This window comes from Stegostoma tigrinum, chromosome 29 (assembly GCF_030684315.1).
Source record: "Stegostoma tigrinum isolate sSteTig4 chromosome 29, sSteTig4.hap1, whole genome shotgun sequence".
In the NCBI taxonomy this organism is placed as follows: Eukaryota; Metazoa; Chordata; class Chondrichthyes; order Orectolobiformes; family Stegostomatidae; genus Stegostoma; species Stegostoma tigrinum.
Genome location: NC_081382.1, coordinates 21,632,119 through 21,644,962, shown reverse-complemented (window position 1 = coordinate 21,644,962; position 12,844 = coordinate 21,632,119).

The window sequence follows — 12,844 nt, the reverse complement described above, 5'->3', positions numbered from 1 at the left end:
GAGACAGGTGGAAGTGGGGGGAAGAGAGAGAGAGTGTGAGACAGATGAAGGAAGGGAGAATGAAATGGTGGGTGACCTTAGAACTGGAACTGAAAGCACAGGAACATGAGAAAGGCAAGAGCATTCAATTGAGAGGGAAGAAGAAAACATTAGAACCCTGCAATAATTTTGTAGAGACTGATACAGAACTGAGAACAGGGTGAAGAAGAAATCATCAAGAAGAAGAAAGCATTGGTGTATAAAACGTTCATGGAGTAAAGGCATGCAGTGAGAGGTTGGAGAATGAGTCAAGAAATTGAGTGTAAGTGGAGAAGAGAGATTATATGAACAAGTGAAGACTTCAACAGACATCCATTTCCTAAACCAAAAAGACAGATCAATAAGTTGAACTCCGATTCTTCCTTTACTGATAATGAGAATTTGAAAGTCCTATATCTTCTTGTTAATTAGAAAAAGTCAATGAAAATGGCATTTGTTTTGGAAGCTCTGTTGCCCAATTTTTTATTCTCAAAATTGTTAGACAGATCAAAGTTTTTATTGATATTTTTAATTAATTAGCCCAGGGTTGACTGTAAAGTTCTGATCCTTTTCCTGTAGAATTTCTTCCTTTACAGCTTCATGCTGAACAGTTGATATGAAATCTGTAGCAATAGAGTGCTAATATTTCACAAGACAACCCACTTAATGTCATTCCTGCAACCTGTGTGCAGTGACAGTCAACTCATCTAACACGTGAATGCCTGGAACCCAAGAAGATGTTATGATACTTTTATCATGTGATAATATTAGGTCTGATCATGAACTTATTTTAGATTTCCGGTTAGATCTAGTGGAACAGGATTAGTGTACCTTACAGCATTGCATTTTTCAAAACCTTTAAGATATTCCCATGTTATTCACAGTATATGAATACATTCAAATATATTCACAGTTATAATGCAGGAAACAAGCCAATTAACTTGCATCACAAAACCAGCCCAGCTCGTCCCCTCCCCCCACTGCATCCCAAAACCAGCCCAGCCTGTCTCCGCCTCCCTAACCTGTTCTTCCTCTCACCCATCCCTTCCTCCCACCTCAAGCCGCACCTCCATTTCCTACCTACTAATCTCATCCCACCTCCTTGACCTGTCTGTCTTCCCTGGACTGATCTATCCCCTTCCTACCTCCCCACCTATACTCTCCTTTCCACCTGTCTTCTTTTCTCTCCATCTTCGGTCTGCCTCCCCCTCTCTCGCTATTTATTCCAAAACTTTCTCCCCACCCCCATCTCTGATGAAGGGTCTAGGCCCGAAACATCAGCTTTTGTGCTCCTGAGATGCTGCTTGGCCTGCTGTGTTCATCCAGCGTCACACTTTGTTATCTTGGATTCTCCAGCATCTGCAGTTCCCATTATCACTGAATACTCACTCCGTTTCTGTGGAAAGAGTAAACAAGAGATAACATTTCAGGTCAACAACTCTTTGTCAGAATTAGAAATGGAGATCTGTCACAACTGAAGCGAGTATAAGAAAAAGTGAGGTTGGTAATTGCAGTGGGAGGCAGGAGTGATGTAATAAATTTAGTGGGTGATAAGTGGGATGATGGTGCAAGGCAAAAACAGAGAGTAATGGAATCAGTAAAAGAAGAAAATAGAAGATAAAGAAGTGATATCAGAACCTGCTAGCCCAATATTGGGAGCAGTGGTTATGAGTTGAAATTATTTGGTCTCAGTATTTAGTGTAGAAGGTTACTGAGGCTAATCAAAATATGAGGGGCTCATTCTCAGCCTTCCATTGAGCTGCACAGGAACAGTATGATAGGCCCAGGACAGGGTGGCCAGAGAGCTCAAGTAGGTCAAAGATTAAAATAACAAGCAATGGGAATCTCTGTCATGCTTGAAATTGAACAGAGGTGTTCAGCAACATGATTTCCCTACTCAATATAGAGGAGACTGTACCCTCAGCAGTGAGAACAATATAATAGGGATCAATATTACATGCTGGCCAGCCGCCAATGTCCACATCCCACAGGTGAATAAACAAAATGCCTCAGAGATAATGGGAACTGCAGGTGCTGGAGAACCTGAGATAACAAAGTGTGGAGCTGGATGAACACAGCAGACCAAGCAGCATCTTAGGAGCACAAAAGCTGCCAATTCGGGCCTAGACTCTTCATCAGAAAAGGAGGAGGGGGAGAGGGTTCTGAAATAAATAGGCAGAGAGGGGGAGGCGGATTGAAGATGGATAGAGGAGAAGATAGGTGAAGAAGAGACAGACAAGTTAAAGGGATGGGGATGAAGCCAGTAGCGATGAGTGGAGGTGGGGAGGGGATAGGTCAATCCGGGGAGGACGGACAGGTCAAGGGGGCAGGATGTGGTTAGTAGGTAGGAAATGGAGATGCGGCTTGAGGTGGGAAGAGGAGATAGGTGAGATGAAGAACAGGTTAGGGAGGTGGAGATGTGCTGGGCTGGTTTTGGGATGCAGTGGGGGGAGGGGCGATTTTGAAGCTTGTGAGGTCCACATTGGTACCATTGGGCTGCAGGGTTCCCAAGCGAAATATGAGTTGCTGTTCCTGCGACCTTCGGGTGGCATTGTTGTGGCACTGCAGGAGGCCCAGGATGGACGTGTTGTCTAAGGAATGGGAGGAGTAGTTGAAATGGTTCGCGACTGGGAGGTCCAGTTGTTTATTGCAAACCAAGCATAAGTGTTCTGCAAAGCGGTCCCCAAACCTCCGCTTGGTTTCCCTGATGTAGAGGAGGCCACGCCAGGTGCAGTGGATGCAGTATACCACATTGGCAGATGTGCAGGTAAACATCTGCTTGATGTAGAAAGTCTTCTTGGAGCCTGGGATGGGGGTGAGGGAGGAGGTGTGGGGGCAAGTGTAGCACTTCCTGTGGTTGCAGGGCAAAGTGCCAGGTGTGGTGGGGTTGGAGGGGAGTGTAGAGTGGACAAGGGAGTCACACAGAGAGTGCTCCCTCCGGAAAGTAGACAAGGGTAGGGATGGAAAAATGTCTTGGGTGGTGGGGTCAGATTGCAGATCGTGGAAGTGTTGGAGGATAATGCGCTGGATTTCACAAGCTTCAACATCTCCCCTCCCCCTACTGCATCCCGAAACCAGCCAGCTCATCCCCTCCTCCCTAACCTGTTCTTCCTCTCACCTATCCTCTCCTCCCACCTCAAGCCGCACCTCCATTTACTACCTACTAACCTCATCCCACCCCCGTGACCGGTCAGTACTGACCTATCCCCTCCCCACCTACACTCACCTCTACTAGCTCCATCCCGCTCCTTTAACTTGTCTGCCCCCTCTCCACCTTCCTTCTCCTCTGTCCATCTTCGATCCGCCTCGCCCTTTCTCCCTATTTATTTCAGAACCCTGTACCCCTCCCTCTTTTCTGATGAAGGGTCTAGGCCCAAAACATCAGCTTTTGTGCTCCTCAGATGCTGCTTGGCCTGCTGCGTTTATCCAGCCCCACACTTTGTTAAACAAAATGCCTGCCCAGGTCTTGGAAGCCCCTGTTCAATTGTGATGTTCAAACTGACTGCCTTTATCTACTGAAGTTGGAATAGCTTCCAATATGCTAGGTTCTTGTCCCTTACACTGAATTTCTGTAGAATCCTGGATCATCACTCTTTATAGGGTGTTCTGCATGTCATTTGAAATTTCCTAAAAAAAAGCAATCATGCTGGGAATAAATGCAACTCACACTGAATACCTGCAGTTGTAAATTAAGAAAGTATAACTTTGTACCAGTCTAGTTTGTAGTTGGTATTAAATTGAAATGCAATTGCTAGTTCTAAACATGGTTTTCACAAGGCTTCCAACAAAAGAACAGCTCCATTTAAAAGCAAATTAAACTGGATCCACATTAAGTGAATTGGCTAAGCCTTTTGTCTTAGGAACATATAAAACTACCAAATGAACTGTGACTTATCACTTAAGTGCAACTTATAATAGAATGCTGGAGTTAAGGGGAGGAAGTGAAAGGGACATTCCATTGCTTTTGTTTTTCCTAAACGTTTTCAGCCTCAGAGACAATTATTTCTCATTTCAGGCCACAATTTTAAAAAGCGCAAAAGTAAAGGACAGGATCCTTACAATACTCACCCAATAACTAGCTTCTACACCAGTTGCTGAGTAAGAATTAATGTTTTTTTAAAAAATAAATTATAAGAATGGCAGTCTGGTTTGAAAGTAACATGATGATCACAGCAAGCATCATTAATTAGTGCTTATTCAAACAACTATTTAAGTTGTTGCAGATGAATAGGAATTGAGCAGTTCAGTAATCAGATGCAACTAGGTGACAACAAGAAGTTAATTGATCTATGGACTAATGATTTGTTACTAATGATATGGGTCTTTTGCCTGCCAAGAACTATGTGATTAGTTGTCAGATAACTGAACCACAGGGGAGATAGGAAAAAAATGTTTTAACAGAGGATTTTCCCCCAGCTTAGGAACTCTCTCCCTCCAATCAAAACTCATTTTAAACTTGACAAAAACCCGTTATTATTTCTTTCCACAGGCGCTGTAAACTGTAACTTTCAATTGACATATTTGAGACATTTTACAAGTGATCCAGCCACTCTGTGGAAGTATTTAGAAACATGAAAGCCAGGAAGAAAATTTAACATTAGCAAGAACCAACTCAACAGAGCTTAGGAGCAAAGATTATTGTAGTATCTTTCCAGTTTTCCACTCAAGCCATGTGTTTTCTCCCTTTTTGTGTATCTGTCTATCTGTGTGTGAAGGGGGATTAGAATGTTAACCAGTAGTGTTATATGCTGATGATTTGTAACTGTTTATATGTAGTTAGAATCGAATACTTTGTAATAAACCCTGCCATAAACACATAAAAGGAGTTGGGAAAGACATCAATTTTAACAGTAAACTTGTCAAATATTTAGAGAATGTGGAATTTCTTAATCATAAAGCAAGAAAAAATGTTGATTTTGCAATGGGTAAATTTGAGTTCAATCTCATTTCTTTGATTTCCTATTTAATCAAAATTCTTCTTGACATCCTCCTCCTCCTCATCGTGACTCCTAATGAAATGGTTGTAGTTTTGTTCCTTTCTTCAACATAAAATACTCCAGTTGTTACAGACCTGTTTACTGTGAAGAGTCTACAAGCAGTCAAGGTAGAAGCTAAGAAGGAGAAAGTTATTTTGTAAGTTCACTCGTGGGATGGGGGCATCTCTGACTGGCCAGCTTCTGTTGTCCTTGAGAAGGGGTTAGTGAGCTGGCTTCCTGAACCGCTGCCGTCCCTGTGCTCTACGTAGACCCATTATGGACAGAATTCCAGGATTTTGATCAACTAACAGTGAAGGAACAAGTCAGGATGGTGAGTGTCTTGAAGGGAACTTGCAGGTCCTGGTAATCCATGTATCTGCAACCCTTACTTTTCTAGGTGGAAGTGGCCATGGATTTGGAAGGTGCAGTCCAAGGATCTTTGGTGATTTTCAGCTATGTATCTTGTAAACAGTGCACACTGCTGTTATTTAGCATTGGCAGTGGAGGGAGTTTATGTTTGTGGATGTGGTGCAAATCAAGTGGGCTGCTTTACCCTGAATGGTGTCAAGCCTCTTGGGTGTTGTTGAAGCTGCATTCATCCAGGCAAGTGGGGAGTAAACTATCACATTCCTGACTTGCGCCTTGTGGATGGTGGACATGCTTTGGGGAGTCAGGAAGTGAATTACTTACTGCAGTATTCCAATCCACTGAATTGCCCTGTAGCCACTGTATTTATATGGTGAATCCAGTTGAGTTTCTGGTCAGTTGTAACTCCCAAGATATTGATAGTGGCGCATTAAGTGAGTGATTCATCAAGGGACAAATGCCACAAATATTACACACCACATTTTTAATTAAAATACAATTTTCTGCCATGTTATTAACGAGCTATATTTTCTTAGAGCTCATAAACGTACAGTATACACCAAATGGCATTAAATGTATGTTATTGTTTCCTTTTGTGAGAAAAAAGTACACATACATTTGATGCACATTTATATAGAAACATGATAAATTCAATTTTATGCAGTTTTTAACATAGGAAGCTTCTGAAGGTTTAAATAGTGGAACTGATAAAAAAAAATCTGGAAGTCAGAGAGGGAACAGGTGCCAGATCATGAAGGATTGCAAGTGATCAAAAGCTTGTTTGAAAATATGGACTTTGAGAAGTTTTCTTAATGTTGGAGAGGGAAGAAAATGAGAAAATAGGCAGAGGTAGCAACCAACGGTGAGGTGTAAGTAGGATGGGATTTAAAAAGTCACAGAAGATTAAAGCTGAATGATATGAAGTAGAGGAGTTTGCAGAAATAGTGCCATAAATCCATGAGAGAATTTGAAGTCAAGGGTGAAAATTTTAAATTTATTGTGCTGGGAGCCTTAGAGCCAAAAAAACTGTCAGCAATGAGAGACTGAATGTGGGAAATGATTCAGTTTACTGTGCTTTTGACCAGTTAATGCAGGGATGCAGAGGTGGATGCAGACTGATAGTTTTCAGGGTTTGATAACTTATTTCAGAATCTACAAAGTTCTTTAACATTGTTGCTCCCTCCCAAATCCATGCTCATCTTTGTTTGATATGAAAATTGTAAATGGTCGGGAAACTCAGCAGATGTGGCAGCGTGGACAGAGAATCAATGTTGACACTTCAACTCTGATATGGCTGTTCTTCAAAACTTCTCCAGTATCTGCAATATGATGCTGTTATGTTAGTTCCTTGTGTTTGCTGTTGATATCCAGCCTTACCTCACTATCTTGTTTGACACCACCACTGTTGCTAAATTATTAGATTGCTAACCCAAACTTTGGAACTGTATGAGCAGAAACTTTTTCCAATCAAGCACTGAGAGGCCTTGAGCTATTGTTTCCGGTCACAGCTCTGAATTACGTTCCCTACCTATCAATACCCTCCTTCTCCCTGCTGGCAGTATTAGACCAAACCAGTTTGTACACAATATTGATTCCAGGATGTAGCTTGGGCCACATATTTTCACTGTCACTGTCCAGTTCAGTAACATTGCCTGACTTCACTCCACCTTAGCTCATCTGCTGCTGAAATGTACATTTATGCCTTTGATATCTCCAGGCTTGACTATTCCACAATACCCTGGTGCTCATCTACAATCTACCCTTTGTAAATTTTATTCAAAACTCTGGAACCTGTAGTTATCCTCCTGCCAAATTCCATTTACCTGTCATTCCTGTGCTCTCTGACTAATGTTTGTTCCAGTCAACTAGCAACTAGTTTCAAATTCTTTTCTGTGTTTTGTAATATTTCCATGTACTTGTCTCTCCTTATTTCTGTCATCACATTCAGCTCTATAACCCTCTCTGACACCTGGTCTTATTCAATTTTGACCTTCTGAGCCTGATTCTTGAGTGATCGTGCCTACTCCGCATTTGGGCTGTTTGGCTGCCTAAGCTCCAACCTCTAGAATACCTTTCCTATACTTTTCTGCCTCTCCATCTTATTTCCCTTCTTCAAGACATTCCTTTAAAAGCTCCAACTTTCATCAAGTTTTTGATAATCTGACCAAATATCTCCTCAATTGGGACAATGTCATTTTGTTTTGTATTGCTGGTATTAAATGCTTGGGACCTTTTCATTATGTTTAAGGGAATTATATAAGTATAATTTGTTATTGTCCAACAGTATTGTTTGCAGTAATAGTAGTGCTCCGGGTCATTCTGTGTTCCACCTAATTATGGTGATGAGTTGCTAGGTGGTTGCAGGTGCCATAGTATACTGAAGTGGTAAAGGTATAGTTGGCTGCACAGTCCTGGTTTATTGCAAATTGTTTGGGAGAAGAGAGAATCAGATTAAGTTTGGATCTCTGTGACTGTAGCCTGTGTGATCTGGCTAGGATGACTTGATGCCTCCTTCAGTTCCAATATTACCATGTTAATTCTGTTTCTGTCTCTGTAGATGCTGCCAAAGCTGCTGTATAGCTTGAAAATTTTATTTATTTTTAATCCTATGAGGATTTATTAATTTGTTAGACACTTAGGAAAGCTTTATGAGAAGCACAGGTAATCAAAAGTAAAGATTAAATTTACTTATATTTGCCACAATCTCAGGATTTCCTAAACAGCCTTAGTGCCAATGAAGTACTTTTGGTGTGTAGTGTCACTGTTGTAACGTCGGAAATTTGGCAACCAATTTATGCACAGCATTTTCCCACACTTCTAAAATAGCAATATCGCAATGACCAGTCAATCTGTTTGTGATATTAGCTAAAGAAAGAATACAATATTGGCCAAACAACGTGAATAGTTTCTTCAGTACCAAGGAATCTTTTATTTTCTCCGAGATGGTAAATGACATCCCCTCTGAAACGAAGCTCATCTAGCAATGAACATTTTCTTAGAGCTGCAATGTCGTGTCAAACTTATCTTGGTTGGGACTTGAACCGTCAACATTTAGACACAAATAAATGTTCCAACTGAGCTACAGTTGACGCTTTTACAAGAAAGATTGTTGTCCTCCAGATCATCACTCATATTTACTTTTGCCATTTGAAGAGAATGTACAAAAATAGAAACTCATTTCATTCTAAAAATGGCAGCAAGTAGCAGGAGCTAACTCAATTACATGTATTCTGTCATCATTAAATTTAGCTTTCAAAGCATTGCAACGTCAATTTAGTCACATTTAAATGAAGACTTTATTTAAGTGCTCCAATGACTTCTTTTACATCATATTACACAAGTCGATGATGAATTTTGCAATTCAGCTACTTTGTAAATAACATGTTATCATGTCCAGATGACCTGTTTCAGTGAAGTTAATCAACAGTTATTCGTTCAACTGGCATACCCTCACCTCTCCATTCAATTGTGTTGGTTAGGTTTTCATTTGAGAGAGATTTGAACTCACAATCATGAAACAAAGTGCAAGAGTACTGAGGATAGTGCCTCACTATTGGAGGAGATGTTAAATCAAAACCCTGTTCATTCCCTCAGATGGCTCTAAAGTACCAATGCCACTCTTCCAGTAGTAGAACAAAGGAGTATCCTCATATACGCAGCCAATAACTATCGATTAACTTCACTGCAACAGGTCATCTGGACGTGACAACATATTGCTTATGAGAGCTTGGCACATCCAAATTGTCTACCACATTTCCTGTCTTGCAACAGTATCTACATTTCAAATGCTTCAGTGGCTGTAATGTGCTTTAGGACGACCTGTGGTGGTGAGCAATGTTAAATAAATGGAAGTTCCTCTGGATGCCACCCTATCGTGGAACTATATCACAATTTTTTTCCATTGTTAGGTATAAATAGGACCCGTCCTAACGGCATTTTAAGAACTAGGAGCAGGAATACAAAATACAGCCTGTCAAGCCTGCTTCACCATTTAATACGATTATGGCTGATTTCATCTCAGCCTGAACTTCACTTTCCTACCTGTTCTCTGTCACCTTTTAACCCATTACTAATTAAAAATTTGTCTATCTCCTCAAATGTACTCAATGTCCTGGAATTCACTGCACTCTGGAGTAGTGAATTCCACAGATTAAAGACCCTTCAAGAGAAGCAATTTCTCTTGGAGTCAAAGAAATGTACAGCATGGAAACAGACTGTTTGGTCCACTTGTCCATGCTGACTAAATATCCTAAATTAATGAAGGCTAATTTGTCAATATTTGGCCCATATCCACCCAAACCCTTCCTATTCAGAGAAGCATCCAGATGACTTTTAAATGTTATAATTGTACCAGCCTCCACCACTTCCTCTGGTAATTCATTCCATACTCGCATCACACTCTGCATGAAAAAATTATCTCTTATGTCCCTTTTAAATGTTTCCCCCTTGCCTTAAAAATATGCCCTCTAGTTTTAGACTCTACTACCCTGGGGAAAAGCCCTCCATAATTTTATAACCCTCTATAAGGTCATTCCCTCACACCTCAGATGTTCAAGGAAAAGTAGCCGCAGCGTAGTCAGCCTCTCCATATACCTCAAACCCTCCAACCCTGGTGTCATGCTTGTAAATCTTTTCAGAACCCTTTCAAATTTAACAATACCTTTCCTGCAGCAGGGAGACCAGAACTGCATACTTCCAAAAGTGATCTAAGCAACACCCTGTCAACATGACCTCCCAACTCCTATACTCAATGCACTGGACAATAAAGGCATTCTCTTTAAATCTGCTAACCCTTATCCTAAAATTATGACCTCTCATTCTAGATTAGCCCACGTGACATTCTACTGTGTCAATTCCTTTTTGCAGCTTATGTACCTCGATTAGATCTCCTGTCATTCTTCTAAAGTTCCGAGAGTATAGGCCTAAACTGTTGAACATTATGGGTGCACCTTCACCATGTGGACTGCAACAGTTCAAGTATACAGCATACTGCTGGCCTTACCAGCACACTGACCTCCATGAATGGAAAAAGTGTTTTCAAAACAATGTTGTTTACAGTCATTGGTGTCATTAATTGGAAGGGCATGTCTGCTGCTAGCTAAGCCAGTATTTATTACCCTAATTGCCCAGACAGCAGTGAAGAGTCATATTGTGGCTCTGTATCACATACAGACCAGACAGATGTAAAGATGGCACAAAAGTATCACAGTTTTTCTTTTAGGAGGCAGTGTGGTTTTAAAAATGGATGCCCTTGAGCTGTTAAGATAGCATCTTAAGGATCAGATAACTTATGAAACTGGAACAGACTAAACAACTTTAAGGAAAGTTCTGAATTGGGTTGTATTGGGTAGGAGAGATCCCTCATGAATGGACTTATGAACATACATATGGACATTGTGAGAGCTGATAGCTTGTTGATAAGATCACCCCAGGTGAATTATCTGCAGATAGGATTCAGACTGAGAGAAGCCTGTGAATTTGGCTTAACCCTTAATGAGATGCCTAGATGCGTTTTTTTTTATTGTGGGAGTAATGATGTAACTTCAAAAACATAGACTAACTGAAGCCCAACTGGACTTCAAACTGGTGCTACATAGCCTTTATCATTACAAAAGGGCAAGTGGATCATATGTTTTCCGGGGGTTCTGATGGAAGTGGACGCTCTTGCCAGTCTAAGTAAGCTTGGGGAACACCACCTGAGTAGAGGCAATTGCACAGCCTCACTCAGACGGATTTGGTTGGCTCACAGGAAAACCCTAGAACAAAGCCAAGCCTCAGCCAAATGGTTAAAATTTCCTGAAGGATCCTGGCTGGCTAGAACTTGGAAGATGTCCCTGATGGTGGGACAGTCTAGAATTAGGAGTCATTGTTAAAGGACAAGGGTTAAACCTTTTAGGACTGAGATGAGAAGACATTTCTTCACCAGAGTGTGGTCAAGGCCAAAACGTTATGTTTCCAAGAAGGATGTAGATTTAGCTCTTGTAGCTAAAAGAGTTAAGGGATTAGGGAGAGGGCAGAATTAGGGTATTGAGCTCAATAATAATGAATGACAGAGCTGACTTGAGGCGTTGAATGATCTACTCATCCTTCTATGTTTCTGTGGAAAGAGCCTTGTAGTCCACAGACCAACATCAACAATTCCAGATCTGCAGAGAAAGGGTGTGCACCTAGCCTTTCAAAAATTGCAAAGTTTCAAAACCTTTTAAAAGCCTCCTTCAGCTGATTTTCAAAAAAAAGATAAAGTTCACGTGAATAAATTGGACAGTTGATACAATTGCCAGCAGGACTATGTACATGAGCTGCTGAATAATATTCACTTTGGAGGATGCTGCAGTTACTCCAGATCTGACTCAGTGGTCTGAACCTAATGACCTACAATTCCAATGTGGGAAAAGTTCCTTCCTACATTAGACTCACAAAGACATGAAATAGTAAACATTCTGCTTGCTTGTAATACTTATAGAACTACACTACCTTCTTTAATTGTACTTTTCTAAGATATATGTCATGCGATTGATGTGCAGTTAGACCTTCCAGGGTGTGAGTAGATAATACTGCTCATATAAATGTATGAAAGTCTGTTGTTGACTTTTAAACTGACTCCACACAAATGGGTGGTTTGGGGGACACACGTCAGCCTTTTCAGAAATAAACTTTACAGAACAAAGGGAAGGTGAATGGGGTTTTCTCTCTCCCTGACCTTAAGACTAAAATAGTTCATGCAAATTTATTGATAATAAAATGTGAGGCTGGATGAACACAGCAGGCCAAGCAGCATCTCAGGAGCACAAAAGGAGCTTTTGTGCTCCTGAGATGCTGCTTGGCCTGCTGTGTTCATCCAGCCTCACATTTTATTATCTTGGAAAGCTTTTGTGCTCCTGAGATGCTGCTTGCCTGCTGTGTTCATCCAGCCTCACATTTTATTATCTTGGAAGCTCTTGTGCTCCTGAGATGCTGCTTGGCCTGCTGTGTTCATCCAGCCTCACATTTTATTATCTTGGAATTCTCCAGCATCTGCAGTTCCCATTATCTCAAGCAAATTTATTAACTGCCGCTAGAAAAGATTTTGTATTCTTCAAAACAATACGGTAGTTAGGATACAGCTATTTGCATTCTTAAAGCACCTAAGATTCTTAGGGAATGTCTTGGTAAAATGAAGGGAATAGAATCAATTAAAAGAGAACATCAATAACCATGAACAAAAAGTGAAACCCCAGTGCTGAATGTGTTACCGGATGTGCGCAATTGTTTTGGCGAATACATAAGGACTACATTCACCCTCCTTGCTTTGTGGAACCAATTAATTTCAAGAGTTCACTGAGTAAATCACAGCAAACTCCTTCCATGGGACCCAACAAAGGGGTGGGAGGGAGGTCAAATATCCTAACAATTGACAAATGGGAGGATGCACCCATAATTTCTTCTGTCTGTAAAATTTTGCTACACCCACAAGTCAAGATTGTTAATAAAAATTTAAGATTTAG